Consider the following 16,477-nt stretch of genomic DNA (forward strand, 5'->3'; position numbering starts at 1 on the left):
AGTTTTTATGAAACATCCCTCCAATCTCTCCCTCAAGTATATATAGGGTCTAGAGTAAGCAGAAACTTACAAACGGATAACTTTATAGGTCCTGCTTCCTAGAAGGTCTTTTTTCCCTCTGGGTGTAGTTTCTTTGCTGGTCTTTTGAGGAAGCCTTGAATGTATGTCCAGTCTATCCTTGACTCTTAACACAGACTCTGCCATCAATTGATCTGAGGATATTGTTAGGATACTGAAGAGAAGGAGATCCCAAGATCTACTTTTAGCCAGGTTAACACAGAAAAGTGTCATGGGTGAAAGGAAACCTTCACAAGATTGAAGCCATCTTCTTTTTTCTTATAAAGTGTTTCCTTCTCTTAGGGACTCAAATGGAATGCTTCGTTTGCTTTAATCTCAGGAATGACTCTGGTGATTTGTAGATAACCCCTATGGTATGACCAGGATTCCTCAGCCTATCTAACTACTCTTCCTGTTAAACATTCTAGTTCAAATTACTGTTAGCAGTTAGGCCAAAGCCTATGACTGAGACTTTTTCTCATTCCATTAAGATGTCAAGGCATCTTATTACTTATTTTTAGTGGGTTGGGATGATTTGATTAAATAATTCAATTAATCCCATCCTTATATGTATACTTATAAAGAGCAATTGAAGATAACCTTAAAGGGAAAGGCTCCAGACTTTGGAGGGGACAAGGAAGGAGTTCCCTGCAGAAGGTAATACTGGAAAACCAGGAATTCTAAGAGGTCGAGGTGAGTAGGAATATTATTTCAAGCATAGGAGGCAGTCAATTCAAAATCATAGGGATGAGAAATGGGACATTTTGAGTGAGGAACAGGAAATATTCTTATATGGAAAGACCATATAATACTAGAGGGGAGAAATAGAACAAAGAGGTCAAATTGTGAAAAAATTTTAAGTTAATATGTAATCATTAGGCTACAGGATGCCCCTGGAGTTTTTTATTTATTTATTTAATTTATTTATTTCCACATTACTGAAATAGTCTAGTTATCAGAGTAAACATAAGCCCCCTCCACAAAAAAGAAAAACCTCACAAGAAATAAAGTGAGAGAGGAAAAAGAAAGAAAAATTGTGTTTTAGTCTGAGTCCATCAGCTCTATCTCTGGGATGTATTGCATTTTTTTATCATAAGTCCATCGGAGAAGTGTCCATATTCTTTCCCACAGCTGCTATTGCTAATTGTATTTCCATCCATCTATTCCTCTCTACTCCTATTCATTCTATTCTCTCTCTCCTTTCACTTTGTCCCTCCTCACAAGTATGTTATGAGGAAGCCAAATGGTGCAGATGACCCAAGGCCAAGTTCCATCCCAGACACCCAACAACCAACCAGCTGCATGGTCCCAGGCAGGCCACCCAACACCCCCCCCCCCCAAGTGTGTTGTATCTGAAACCTTTTCCCACGATCTTTGCTCTCTTCTATCACCTACTCATTCACCCCTGCCCCCCATCCTCCTTATCCCATTCCTTTCCTCTCACTTTTCTCTCAGGTAAGATGGATTTCTATGTCCTATTAAATGTTTATGTTGTTTCCTCACTGAGCTATTTCTGATGAGAAGGAAGGCTCACTCATTCCCCCTCACCTTCCCCCCTTCCACTCCACTGCAAAAACTATTACTTGACTTTTTTACATGAAATATCTTAGCCTATTCTACCTCTCCTTTCCCTTTCTTCCCAGTATATTCCTTTTTCACTCATTAACTCCATCTTTATAATATATTATTCCTTCATATTCAGTTCTCTCCTAAGCCTTGTCTATATATGCTCCTTCTAACTTCCCTAATAAATGAGTTGTCAGTATTTTCTTCCCATGCAGGAATACACACAGTTCATCATCATTAAATCCATCATAATTTACCCTTCTTGTTCATCCTCTCTATGCTTCACCTGAGTCCTGTACTTGAAGATCAAACTTTCTGTTCAGCTCTGGCCATTTCAACAGGAATGTTAGAAAGTCGCCTACTTCATTGAATGTCCAACTTTTACCCTGAAAGAGGATGTTCAGTTTTTCTGGGTAGTTGATTCTCTGTTGTAATCCAAGTTCTTCTGCCTTCTGGAACGTCATATTCCAAGTCCTATGAGCCTTTAGTGTAGATGCTGCTAAGTCCTGTGTAATCTTGACTGTAACTCCACAACATTTGAATTGTTTCTTTCTGGCTGTTTGCAATAGTTTCTCTTTGACTTGAGAGTTCTGAAATTTGGCTATAATATTCCTGGGAGTTATTTTGGGGGGATTTCTTTCAGAGGAGATTGGAGAATTCCCTCAATTTCTATTTTTCACCCTTTACTTCTAGGATACCAGGTCAATTTTTCTGTAGAAATTCTTTAAAAATGAAGTCAAGGTTCTTTTCCTGATCATGACTTTTGGGTACCCAATAAATTTTAAATTGTCTTTCCTGTATCTGTTTTCCACATTAATTGTTCTTTTAATAAGATATTTCATATTTTCTTCTGGTTTTTCATTCTTTTGATTTTGTTTTATTGCTTAATAATTCCTCACAAAGTCATCAGCTTCTCTTAGGTCCATTCTATATTTGAAGTTATCTTCAGAGAATTTATCTCCTTTTCTATCTGGCCAATTCTGCCTCATTAAGTTTTTAGATTGCTTTTTCCATTTGATCTAAACTGGTTTTTAACTTGGTATTTTTTGGTAACTCCTTGTCCAGGCTGCAGACTTAGTTTTCATGAATTTCCTGCATTTCTCTCATTTCTCTTCCCAATTTTTCCTCCACCTTCCTTACTTTATTTTAAAAATCTTCCATAGCCTTGGAGGCTTTGGATCCAGAAACTTTGACTTTGTCAAAAAAGTGTGTTTTGATCCTGTGTGGGATCAAAGTAATTATGGTCAGGATCTTTTTTCTTCTGTTTATTCATTTCCCCAGCCTGTGTCCTGGTTTTGAGGTGCTTTCCAAGCTTTTGAGTGTTATTGGTACACCCTTGCAGGGACCTCAGTTCCTTCAAGGTCTTATGAGAGGCTCTGGTTGTTCTTCTGGCCTGTGCTCTGGTCTGGGGATGACCACAAGCACTCCATTCTGCCCTGGAGCTGTGAGGGGTGTCCCTGCTCTATGGCAATGGGAGACCCAAGACTGAGTGGACAAAGCACAAGAGTCGTGTCCCTGGGAGAGTGGAGGGACCTTGATGGTCTCCCCAGACCCCCTTACCTCCTATGGGCTGAGCACTTTGGGAAGCAGGTGCCTGTGGCTCCACAGACCTGCTTCTATTTCCTGGGTCAGGTCTGTGCTGGCCTGGACCCTGTGCTCACTCTAGCAGAGTTTTCCGATTAATCTTCCAAGTTGTGCTTGGTGATCCCTGGGTTGGGAGGTCTGGATACCACTTCCACTACCATGAGTCTAGGAGCCCCAGGGACCCAGGGACCCTGGGACCCAGGGTTGTTTCTGAAAGGCATTCATTCTGGTACAGTGATCTTGGATGTGCTGCTTCCCCTGACCCCCAACACCAGTGAAACAGAGCTTTCCAAGTTACCTTGGGGTGGAGAATTGTTGTCTCACTGGATCTTTCTGTGGGTTCTGCCTCTCCAAAATTTAGTTAAAGTCATAATTTTAAGACCTTTTGGAGTTTCTTAAAAATGAGCCTCTGGGAAAACCTGCCTTTATGCTGCCATCTTGGCTCTGCCATGACTCTGGGGTTTGAATGGGGTGGTAGAATGATCAGTCTTTTGCTTTAGGAAAATTATTTTGGCAGTTGGGTGGAGAATGCGTTGGAGTAAGAAGATATATGAGGCAGATAGAAGAATTAGGGGGCTTACTATAGTAGGCCAGGTAAGAGGTTTGATAAGGAGGTGACTTAAGGAGGCAGCTCTGTGAGTGGATAAATAAAGACTTATTTGTAAAAGAGCAGTAAAGATAGGAATGAGATTTGGCCACTGATACAGGATGTGTGTGGGGGGAATAATAGGAGAAACTAAAGGTGAAAACATGGAAAGAAAGATGAATTCTGGTTTTGATATGCCAGATTTTAGATTCCTAGAAGATATCAGCTTCAAAATGCCAGACAGGGAGTTGTCAATGTTGGACTGAAGTTTTGTGGAGAGGCTATGGCTAAAAATATAGTCATTTTCCTAGAGACAATTTAGTCAACAACACCTGACTATTAAGTGAAGCATGTAGAGTTTTGGGGTATACTTGTTGATTAGTATTTGACATAGATAAAGATCCAGTAAAAAATGAGAGTAGGTGGGTAGATAGGAAGAGAGCCAAGAGAGAGCAAAGCCACAAAACCCAAGTGAAGTGAGATTATCCAGGAAGAGAAGGTGGTCCACAAAAGTGGATTTTGCAAGGAGAGCAAGAAGGATGAGGATTGAAAAGGGCTGTTAGATTCTGCAGTTTTGAGATCACTTGCAAGTCTGAAGAGAGAAGTTTCTGTTAAGTGAAGTAGGAAGTAAGATTTCTGAGAGTTTAGAGTGAATGAGAAGAGAATATGCAGAAGCAATGATTATATAGTTGGCTTTTTCACTGAACAGGAGAGGAGAAATAGAGGATAATATCTAGTGGAATTGGTAAGAGCTAGTGTGTTTTTTTAAAAGTTTTGCAAGGCAATAGGGTCCAAGGTCACACAGCTAGGCAATTATTAAATGTATGAGACTAGATTTGAATTAAGATCCTCCTGACTCCAGGGCTGGTGCTCTATCCACTACTTCACCTAACTGCCCATCTTTTGAGTTTTTAAAAAAAAGGGATGGGCATTCTTAGGTATATTTATAGATAACAGGGAAAAAAACTGTAGTTAAAGTAATATTGAGGGTTTGATGGAGAGGATTGATAGAAGAAATCTGCCTGAGAACATGGGATGGGATAGAATGGGATTGGATGGGATAAAGGACACATGTAGAAATGTTGGTCCTGGCAAAGAGAAGAGCCACCTCTTTATCAAATAATAAAGGAAGAAATAATAGGCTGTCTAGAGATGTGACCTTAAGAGAAAGTGAGAAGAGGGATCTCATAGTATGCAATTTCATGTGTCTAAATCAACTGTTCTATCAATTTATATTAAGGATTCCCTAGATTCTTTGATCTGTAAGCATCTTTTTTATTTACAACCATAAAATTAGCCCTGGCTCATATTCCTAATGGAAATAGACTGGGCCTGCCAAAACCAGGACCATTTTCAAAGGAAATTAGGAAATTAAATTCATAAATTAAATTTCTTCTGTTTCTACTTTCTTTAATAAGTTTCCTTGAAAGTTAATGTTCAGAGGGTCAGGGCATCCCCTCTACTTTGGAAAGATGAGGACCATTTGAAATTCAAATAGGTTGGCACTGCTAAATGCCAAAGTATTACTACAAATTTTGTTGATCAAATTTCTAGGGTCCCAGTGATATGTAAAAATTATTTTTCAGATAGTTGTTTTTGAAATAAAGTGACCCCATCTCTTATAATTTTTTATCTCTTGTTGATCTGATTTTCATCTTTTTATATGCATGTCTTAATTTTGCCATTGTATTCCTCTTTGTTTTTTGATTCTCTGCAAGAAATAGATCAATGTCGATATACTGATTTAGTCTGGAATCAAAATGAAAAGTCATTTTCATATTCAAAATCTAACTTAGTGTGTGGGGGGGGGAATTTATGATAATTGCCACCTAAATGTTTCTTAGGGGAAAGATACTTATGTACTTAGTTTTTCCTAAGAAATATTTAGGTTGCTGGTAAGTTGTCTTTCAGAAAGATGAGTTGTTGTACCCTCAAGTTCTTAACATACTGACACTAGCTGTGTTTATGTGTCCATATTTTTGCTCTTAGCATGTATTAAATCTCAGTAGTTCCTATGTTTCTATTTAGTACTAAGTATAAGTTTGAGTTTTAACCTGGTGGGGAAAAATAAGACTTTCATATATCATATGATCTGACATGTTGAGGTACAAGATATCTTACTGGCCATCTAGTCATTTATCATTAACAGATGAAGGAAGTGACACCTAGGAGAAGTCGTAGAATCATAGATTATGGTAGCCTAGAGCCAGAGCTGGTAAGGGTCCATCCTCCCTAATTTTATATATCATCTCCTGCTTGGATGATTGCAAAAACCTACTGATTGGTTCCTTTGACTCAAGTCTCTTCCCCACAACAATCTACTTTCCAGTCAACCACCAAAGTGACTTTTCTTTCTTTTTTTTTAAGGTTTTTACAAGGCAAATGGGGTTAAGTGGCCTGCCCAAGGCCACACAGCTAACTAATTATTAAGTGTCTGAGACCGGATTTGAACCCAGGTACTCCTGACTCCAAGGTTGGTGCTTTATCCACTATGCCACCTAGCCGCCCCACTAAAGTGATTTTCATTTTCTTTTTTTTTTTTTTTTGGCAAGGCAGTGGGGTTAAATGACTTGCCCAAGGTCACACAGCTAGTTAATTATTAAGTATCTGAGGCCAGATTTGAACTCAGGTACTTCTGACTCCAGGGTTGGTGCTCTATCCACGATGCAAAAATGATTTCCTTAAAGTGCAGGTCTGACCATGTCAACTCAATAAACTTCAGGTGTCCTTATCACCTCCAGGATCAAATACAAAATGTTCTGTTTGTCATTCAAAGCTCTTCATTACCTAAACCCCTCCTACCTTTCCAATTTTATCATACCTTACTTCCTACCATTTATCTTTTGATTCACTGACTCTGGCTTCCTGACTGTTCTACCAAAAAGACACCCTATTTCTTGGCTCTGGCCATTTTCTCTGGCTGTCCTTAATGTCCTTAATGCATGGAATGTTCACCTGCATGAACTCTGAAGATTCTTTTGAGTTGAAACTATCCATCTTTTGCAGGAAGCCTTTTCAAGTATCTCTAAATTTTAGTGTCCTCCCTCTATTGATTATTTATCCATATATGTATGTATATATATTATATAATATATATATATGTAAAAGTTGTTTGCATGTTGTCTCCCCTATGTAATCCCTTGTTAAATTGTGCATTCCTTGAGAACAGAGAATCTCTTGCCTCATTTTGTATGCTTAACAAAGCATAGTGCCTGGCACATTGTAGGCAATATTGATTGATTGATTTTATATGACAAAACTGAGGCTGAGAGAAATTAAGTGATCAGTGACTTGGTGCTACTATAACCTGTGGTCCTATGATCTCTCCTGGGCTTCAGTCCTTTCATCTATTATTGAGAGATTTAGCCTAGATGACCAATAAAGTTCCTTCAAGAATTCAGTATCTATGATTTTTTTTTTTTTTAGTTTTTTTCCAAGGCAAATGGTTTTAAGTGGCTTGCCCGAGGCCAGACAGCTAGATATTATTAAGGTTGGATTTGAACTCAGGTACTCCTGACTCCAGGGCCTGTGCTCTATCCACTGCGCCACCTAGTCTCCCCCAATATCTATGATCTTCTATATCCACTCCTAATTTTTCCCCCTGAACTCTGGGTCCTCACCAACTACCTGATAGTTCCATCAGAAGTCCTATTGGAGTCTCAGACATAACATGTCCAAACTAGAACTCTTCTCTTCCCCCCCTCCCCCAATCCATTCCTTCTCCAAACCTATTTATTTAAATAAATAAATCTATGAACCTCTGACTACATTTGCTACTCCCTTGTGCAGGGAGGCAAAAACTCTCTTTTTCTTGGGTTCTAGAGGATCATTAACTGGGGTAGTTTTTCTCCAAACTAAGATGTAGCCTGAAAGATGATGTGAAAGATAACAATAAACAAACAGTTTGCATAGCACTTTACATTTTGAAAAGTAAGTTACAAATATTATATCATTTTATCCTCACAAAACCCTGGGACAAAGGTGTTCTTATCTCTATTTTTACAAATAAGGAAATTTATTTGTAGGTGGGTAGGTTACATAGATACAGTGCAGGATCTGGAGTCAGGGAGACCCTATTTCCTGAATTCAAATCTGGCCTCAGACACTTATTAATCCTGGTTATTCATTTTGAGAAAAGTTACTGAATTTATTTTCTTATCAACAATAATTGTTCCATGAACAATTCATGCCGTTTTCTTCTGGAATGGAGTAAGCTTGGTTTTTCAGAATAAGATCTTATTAATTCAGACCCTTTTGATTTGGAATTTGTTGTAATTCAGAGTGACATTGAACTACAGTGAACAAAAGCTTTGTTAAGTAGGAAAAAAATCAAAACAAAATCCCAGTAATAGAAATATATTTAATTTACTCAATAGACCATTTTTCAAAGGCATTTTGTATATGGTACTTCTATTTCATAGTGTACTTATCTATTCATTAAAATGAGTGTGGAGAGTTATCTTCTAAATTATAAAACCAACCAAGACTAAGAAGTGGGGTTTTTAGATTTCTAAGGGACTTTAGAGGTCATAAGATCCATACTCTCTCTATTTTTTTAAAATTTATTTATTTTGAATTGTATAATTTTTCCCCTAATCTTGCTTCCCTTCCCCCCACCCCCACAGAAGGCAGTCTGCTAGTCTTTATATTGTTTCCATGGAATGCATTGATATAAGTTGAATGTGATGAGAGAGAAATCATATCCTTAAGGAAGAAAAATAAAGTATATGAGATAGCACCTACTCTATATTAGATAGATGGAAAGACTAATAATTACAATTCTCAGGAAAGTCAAATAATTTGTCCTAGCTCACCTGGGTAGGTAGCAGTGGAACTGTGGCTAAAACTAAGGTCTCTCAATTCATTGCAGTGTATTTTTCCATTATATCACATAGCTCCTTCTTGAATTGTGATTGGATATTATGTTTAATCAATCAATTAATTAATCTTTAGACTGGATCTCCTTATCTTGCAGTACATGAGTACTGATCTCACTACTGTTTGGCATGTAATCTTGGAGGACAAGTTCCATTTCTGTCTTGGGCTGGCTCCTCTTTCCTCAGTCTGGCAGTTGTAACCATTCCACACCCACCATTTGGTTCTGGGACTTTAGGGCAAGCACACGACTTAGGGATTTCAGAGCAGTACTCCCAAATTCAGGAGATCTACCAAGGGACTCCTGTTCATGATGGAATTTTAAAATCTATTAATTCTGACTTCACTGATTCAGTTTGCTTTTGCAACTTACTCTGAATTAGTACAGTTTTACTAATTTTTTGTCTTTTGTGATGCCATTCTCTTAAAACAAAAAGAATATTCAACATTGCATTACAGACAAAATAGGCCATCAACTTATCAACATGATGGAGTTGTCTTATTTTGAATTTTTTTTTGAGAGATGATGAAGTGTTATTATTTAGAGCATAGAGTAGAATGTTGAAATGTTGTTTCTCTGTAGGTCAATAGGATTACATTTAATTACATTTTTAATGAAAATAGAAGAGAAACTACACCTGTACAGTAGAGGAACTGTGGAAGAAAAAATGAGATATTTGTACAGCATTTTGTCATATACTAAGTGTTGTCTTAGACATTAATTTGATCCTCATATCAATCTCCAGGGCACTTCAGATAAAAAAAAGTTTTTATTATTCCCATTATACAGATATGAAAATTATTTATCTGAAAGGATATAACTTTTCTAAGTCACACACATAAATAGTTGTCAGTATCAGAACTCAACTATTCTGTTGCTTAGGTCAGCATTCTTTACTCTAAATCTCATTTTTGGACTATTATGAACAAAAATAAAAATTGTAAACTTAGACAGAAATGGCAATTGATTTTCTTGGGGAAGGGGGCGCAATCGGGGTTAAGTGAATTGGACTTGGTTCTTCCTGACTCTAGGGTCAGTGCTCTATCACACCATATAGCTGCTCTAAATTATTTACATTTTAAAGAAAAATACTAATGAGTGTAATGTCGCACAATTACATTTTTAAAAGATGGTCTTTTAAATTCTAAATTCAGAATTTAAAAATCATGTGATATTTTCTATTTTTGTCAAAGAACTTTGTCAGAGAATTTCTCCAGAAGGATGGGTAGACTCATAATATTATCCTTGGATTTATGTAGCATCTTTCTTTCCAAGGAATTCAAAACATTTCTTATATCTATCTACACAAATCTTGGTGTGCATATAGATATTCATGGACATGCATGCATATTTTTATTTCTACTCATTTTTTATACTGTGAATTAGGTAGTGATAAATGGTCCATCCATTTAAAAGGTGGGGATGATCCAGCAGTCTTAACAAATTGGTGGGTTCATCTCTTTGGATATTTCTTCCAGTCTTGTAGACTAGAGAACATTTATACATGCCCATTCTGAGGAATTCTGATTCTTTTCCTTCTCTAACATTTTCAAAAGAGTACCAACTCAGTGTACTTTGGAGTAGGGAGGAACTTCTAGTTGTCCTGACCATGCAATTATACCAGTAGGAAATAACTGGTTGCCCACTGTTTTATCCTTTCCTTTATAAAGCAGTACAACCACCAACTTCTGTATAGTCTTTCCTGATTTCCCCCAATTATTAGTACCTGTCCTCTCAAATTTTCTTTATTTGGCTACTTATTGTATACTTGTATTTATTAACTATATAATTACTCTGAAAATTATATATATATGTGTCTGTGTGTGTTTACATATATACGAGGAGACATATTGATAAAGATATATCTATATTTATCTATCTGTATCAAGAGAGAGACATAGAAAGAGAAAAGAGAGAGGAGAGGAGAGGAGAGGGAGGGGAGAGAGAGAGAGAGAGAGAGAGAGAGAGAGAGAGAGAGAGAGAGAGAGAGAGAGAGAGGAGTCTTATCTAAAACCTCCCTCTATTAGAATATAAGATTGTTGTGAGTTGAAATTGTATTATTCTTTGTCCTCGAATCAGAGTGGGCCTTAGTAAATATTTATTAATTTCTAATGCATTTAGCTGTATTTATTCCTTAACTCTCAACAAGACTATGTTACACGAGTGTATGAACTATGTATTAGCAAAACTTTATGCTTAATTATCATTGTTGTGTTTTAGGCTTTATACTTAGGCTTAATAAATGTTCTCTGATTGAATGTCCAGTTGTACTATGGCAATTAACTGTTACTCAGCAGAGTAAATTAAGAAAGCAAAGTGGATTTTTTAAGTCAAATTTATTAATGAAATCTTGAATTAATTATATTGATAAAATATATAGATTTAAATTAGAGCATTAATTATTTTGTTGGAAATTAGAATCAAGTATTTATTAAGGACATTCTAGAAATAAAAAAATTGGCCAATGCTGACTATAGTTGGGTGATAGCACTGCTATTTTTAGCAATCTGAGTATTTTAATGCCATAAGACACAGAAGTATTGATAAGTCAACACAGACTATAAAAGTCAAAGAAAGAAAAATATTTATTTTATCTATTTTTTATTACTTCTTACTACTAGTCCCAGGCATTTGTCTCCTCTTTGAAGTGTAAGTAGTGTTATTTCTGGAAAGCTATTTGAAGATTTTCTTTCTCATTTCCCAGAAGTCAGTTATTTTTAATAGATACCTATGAAATATACCTTTGAAAAATACCTAAAAATATTGGTTCCATGAAGTCAATAAAATAATACTTAAATGTTCATATTTTCTCTCATAAAATGAGATTGGAAGAAGTGGCCAATCATATATAATGTACATTATAAAACACTGATATTTACTCTCTAGTTCTTTCCTTATTTCCTCTTACATGTTTCTTTACTGACCATTGCCATCTATGAGTCCTCCAAAATGACTTGGGCAAAGTTATATAATGTCTTTACACCTTAATTTTCTCACTTGTAAAATGATGGGTTTGTACTAGATGGGATCAAGGATTCATTCAACGATTGAGCCTGTGACTATGAGTCCAGGGTCCCTTCAAAATATTTTTGCCAAAAATTGTTCTATCCCCTAACTTTTGGGCATAAAAAAAATGACAGACCTTGAGGAAGTTACTATGAACATATAACTCAATCTACTTTTGCATTTATTGTAGACTTATGCTTGCATAATACCATTTCTTACAAAGTTTATAATGCATATGGAAAAACAAATCAAATCATTGCATTTTTAAAAGAATACCGATATCATTATTCTCCAATTCTTTCCTTCTTTACCTGCCATTTCTTTTCTTCCTCTTTTCTACTCATACTTTCTCTACCCTATGTCATCTTTGCCTTCTTGACTTGTTTCCTGGCATATTTGCCATAGATTTCTAATACTTTTATTCCATGTATACTGTGTCTTTAAATATCGAAACAATGTTTGAATATTACAAAAGATGAAATCCAGATAAAATAAGATCTCACCTGTTGAAGGTAAAAGAATAGACCTGATTGTTAGTATGAATTACTGAAAAATAAGCATAAACTATTTAAGAGTGAATAATTATTGCTTTGAAATATACACAGTGGGTTCAAATCTACTGCTAACAATGTGTTTCCAAATAGAAGTGTTCCTGGATCTACTTAAATAATAGCTATGACTCTGCAAAGTAGCATTATTTGTATACTAGCAATGAATAGATAACATTCAAGGTACATTAATCCTCATAATTAGCTTTGATTATATGAAGGCATAGACATTGTAAATGCATTAAAATATGATCTATAGACTATTCACACTTCTCAAGCCAGTGTTATCACACCCTTTTATTTTTCTCCATCAAATATCTGCTTATTGATAGCATGCTTGGGACCTCAAGCAAAAAACATGTTTTCATTCATTTTTTGCTCCCTTGATTTGCACAAAGGAATATTCTTCCTCCTCTCCTCTGTCTCTGGGAATCCCTATCTCCCTTCAGATATTTGACTCTAGTGTCATCTCCTACAATAGACTTTTCCTATTTTTTCTAGATTGGTGCCTTACCCTAAGAAGCTTCTTTATTTTCCTTAGTATATGTATTCAGAAGAATGCAAACTCTTTGAGGGAGGGGATTATTTCATTTTTGCTTTTAGAATTCTTTTTTCTTGTCTCTAGCTTCTAGAATTGTGTCTTTCATATAACAATTTTTTAATAAAATTCTTGTTGAATTGAGTAAAATTGATTCAAATAACTACAGACTGGCACAGCAATTCAAAAGAAGACATGGATTCAAGATCTACCTCTGACAGATTCTGTATGACCAAGGGGCAGCTCCCTGGCTCTAAATATCTCTGATTGAACTTTTTTTTTTTTTTTTTAGGATTTTGCAAGGCAAATGGGGTTAAGTGGCTTGCCCAAGGCCACACAGCTAGGTCATTATTGAGTGTCTGAGGCCGAATTTGAACTCAGGTACTCCTGACTCCAGTCTGGTGCTCTATCCACTACGCCACCTAGCCGCCCCAATGACTGAATGTTTTCAGAGACAGTGATAAGCTACATTTGTATAGGAAGTTTCCTCATCTGGGATCTATCATTGAACCACAAGTCTAGAACCAATCTCAATTCTAAAACATAAATTTTACTGGTTGAATTAAAATCTTGAATTAAAACAAAGTTAGGCTTCATGTTTAAGAGGTGTTATGGTATATACTGAAGAGAGAGAGAGAGAGAGAACTGATTTAAGTTATGAAAGTCTGGAATCATGAATTCAATATACTCTAGATGTGATTAAAACAAAGAGACTATAAGCAAGCCATGAAATCAAAATAGGTCCCTTTCCCATGATGTAAAAATATTATTGATCTGTATTGTTAGAAGGAATTCCTTATAGTAGCTAAATCAAAGGACAAGACAAATCCATATTATGATTTTCAGATTATATTCCATCATCTTACACAGACTGGATATATATTTTATTTTTCATTATCATCTTCATCATCATCAAAATCATCATTATTTATTTTTGTTGGATGGTCAGAATAATGATCCTTTCTGGGCTTCAGTTTCTCTACTTTTAAATTGAGAGTATACTGGATGACCTCTAAGGTTCCTGCTTAGCCTAAATCTGTGATCCTATGAAGTTGTTTTAGGCTATTTATCAGGTGTTTAATGATATGTTTTGTTCTTTTTCACTTTTAAAATTTTTATATAAATATTTTGTTTTCCAATTTGAGATAATAATAGTTTCTACCTATCATTTTTGTAAGGTTTTGAATTTTATAATTTTCTCCCATCTCCCTTACCTCTCCCCTCTCTGCCATAGAAAGCAATCTGATAATCTTTACATTGTCTTCATGATATACCTTGATCAAAATTTAATGTATTGAGAGAAAAAACATATCTTTGAGTAAGAAATAAAGTATTAGAGATAGCAAAATTATGTAGTGCATAAGATATTTTTTTAATTAAATGGTCTTCATTTAAACTCCAGTTTCTTCTCCAGATACAAATGGTATTCTCCATCACAGATACCCTAAAATTGACCCTGATTATTGCACTGATGGAATGAGCAATTCCATGAAGGTTGAACATCACTCCATGTTGCTTTAGGGTGTACAATGTTCTTCTGTTTCTCCTCATGTAACTCAGCATCAGTTCATGTAAGTCTTTCCAGGCTTCCCATCCCTCCTGATTTCTAATAGAAGAATAGTGCTCCATCACACACACACACACACACACATACACACACACACATACACACACACACACACACAAACATATATATATATATATATATATGTATGTATATCACAATTTGTTCAACCATTCCCCAATTGAAGGACATCCCCTTGATTCCAATTCCAATTCTTTGCTACCACAAACAGAGCTGCTATAAATATTTTTGTTCTAGTGATGTTTTTACCCTTTTTCATGATCTCTTCGGGGTATATATAGATCTAATAGTGGTATTTCTGGATCAAAAGGTATGCACATTTTTATTGCCCTTTGGGTATAATTCCAAATTGCTTCCCAGAAAGGTTGGATGCATTAGTGTCCCAGATTTCCCACATCCCTTCCAAAATTGATCACTGTCTTTCTGGTCATACTGACTAATCTGAGAGGTGTGAGGTGGTACCTTAGAAATACTTTAATTTGCATTTCTCTAATCAGTAATAATTTAGAGCAATTTTTCATATGACTAGATATAGCTTTGATTTCTTCTTCTGAAAAGTGCCTTTGTATATCCTTTTACCATTTGCCAATTGAGGAATGGCTTTTTTTCATGAATTTGACTAAGTTCCCTTTATAGTTTAGAAATGAGTCTTTCATCAGAAACACTAGTTGTAAAAATTATTTCCCAATTTCCTACATTTCTTTTGAACTTGATTGCAGTGGTTTTGTTTGTGCAAAAGCTTTTTAATTTAATGTAATAAAAATTATCCAGTTTGTTTTTAATGCTGTTCTCCATCTCTTTCTTAGTCATAAATTGCTTCCCTTTCCATAGGTCTGACAGGTAAACTATTCCTTGATCTCCTAGTTTGCTTATAATATTTTCTTTTATGTCTTAATCCTACACCCATTTTGATCTTATATTGGTATAGAGTGTGAGATGTTGGTCTATTCCTAGTTTCTTCCATACCATCTTCCATTTTTCCCAGAAGTTTTTATCAAAGAGTAAATTCTTATCTGAGCAGTTGGATGGACTCTGGATTTATCAAACATCAGGTTATTATAATCAATTTCTGCTGTCTCTTTTGCACCTAGTCTATTCCACTGATCCACCACTCTGTTTCTTAGCCAGTACCAGACAGTTTTAATGACTGATGCTTTATAATATAATTTTAGATCTGATAAGGCTAAGCCACCTTCTTTTGCACTTTTTTTCATTAAATCCCTTGATATTCTTGACTTTTTGTCTCTCCATATGAATTCAGTTACATTTTTTTCTAGCTCACTAAAGTAATTTTTTGGAAGTTTGATTGGTATGGTACTAAATAAGTAGTTTAATTTAGGTAGAATTGTCATTTTTATTATATTATCTTGGCCTATCCAAGAGCAGTTGAAATTTGACCAATTACTTAGAACTGATTTTATTTGTGTGAAAAGTGTTTTATAGTTGTTTTCATAGAGTTTCTGAGACTGCCTTGGAAGATAGACTCACAAGTATTTTATAAAATAACTCTGAAGTAATCTTAAATGGGATTTCTCTTTCTAGCCCTGGCTGGTATTTCTTACTAGTAATATATAGAAATGTTGAGGATCTCTGTGGGGTTTTTTTTTATATCCTGCGACTTTGCTAAAGTTGCTAATTATTTCTAGTAGTTTTTAAAATGATTTTTTAGTGTTCTCTAGGTATACCATCATATCATCTGCAAAGAGTGAGAGTTTTGTTTCTTCCTTCCCAGTTCTAATTCCTTCTATTTCTTTTTCTTCTCTTATTTCTGAAGCTAACATTTCTAATACAATATTGAATAGAAGTGGTGATAACAGGCATCCTTGTTTCACCCCTGATCTTATTGGAAATATCTCAACCTTATCCCCATTGCATGTAATGCTTAGTGATGGTTTCAGATAGGTACTGCTTATTATTCTAAGAAACAATCCATTTTATCCCTATGCTCTCTAGTGGTTTTAGTAGGAATGGTGCTGTATTTTGTCAAAAGCTTTTTTAGCATCTATTGAGATAATCAAATGATTTCTGTTGTGTGTCTCAGTGGTATTGTCAATTATATTTACAGTTTTCCTAATATTGAACCAATCGTGCATTCCTGGAATAAATTATGCTTGGTCATAGTGTATTATTC

General features: G+C 35.5%; 1 long non-coding RNA gene across 2 annotated transcripts in view; it reads left to right on the plus strand.

Annotated features, from left to right (window-relative positions):
* The first annotated feature begins 391 nt into the window (after nt 1–391).
* Nucleotides 392–16,477, plus strand: part of LOC141514849 (uncharacterized) — a 75,406-nt gene continuing 59,320 nt past the window's right edge. For both annotated transcript variants that reach the window (XR_012476130.1, XR_012476131.1), the window contains exon 1: nt 392–750. This is a non-coding gene — a long non-coding RNA (uncharacterized LOC141514849). The remainder of the gene's footprint in view (nt 751–16,477) is intronic.

This window comes from Macrotis lagotis, chromosome 1, assembly GCF_037893015.1.
Source record: "Macrotis lagotis isolate mMagLag1 chromosome 1, bilby.v1.9.chrom.fasta, whole genome shotgun sequence".
NCBI classification, from domain to species: domain Eukaryota; kingdom Metazoa; phylum Chordata; class Mammalia; order Peramelemorphia; family Peramelidae; genus Macrotis; species Macrotis lagotis.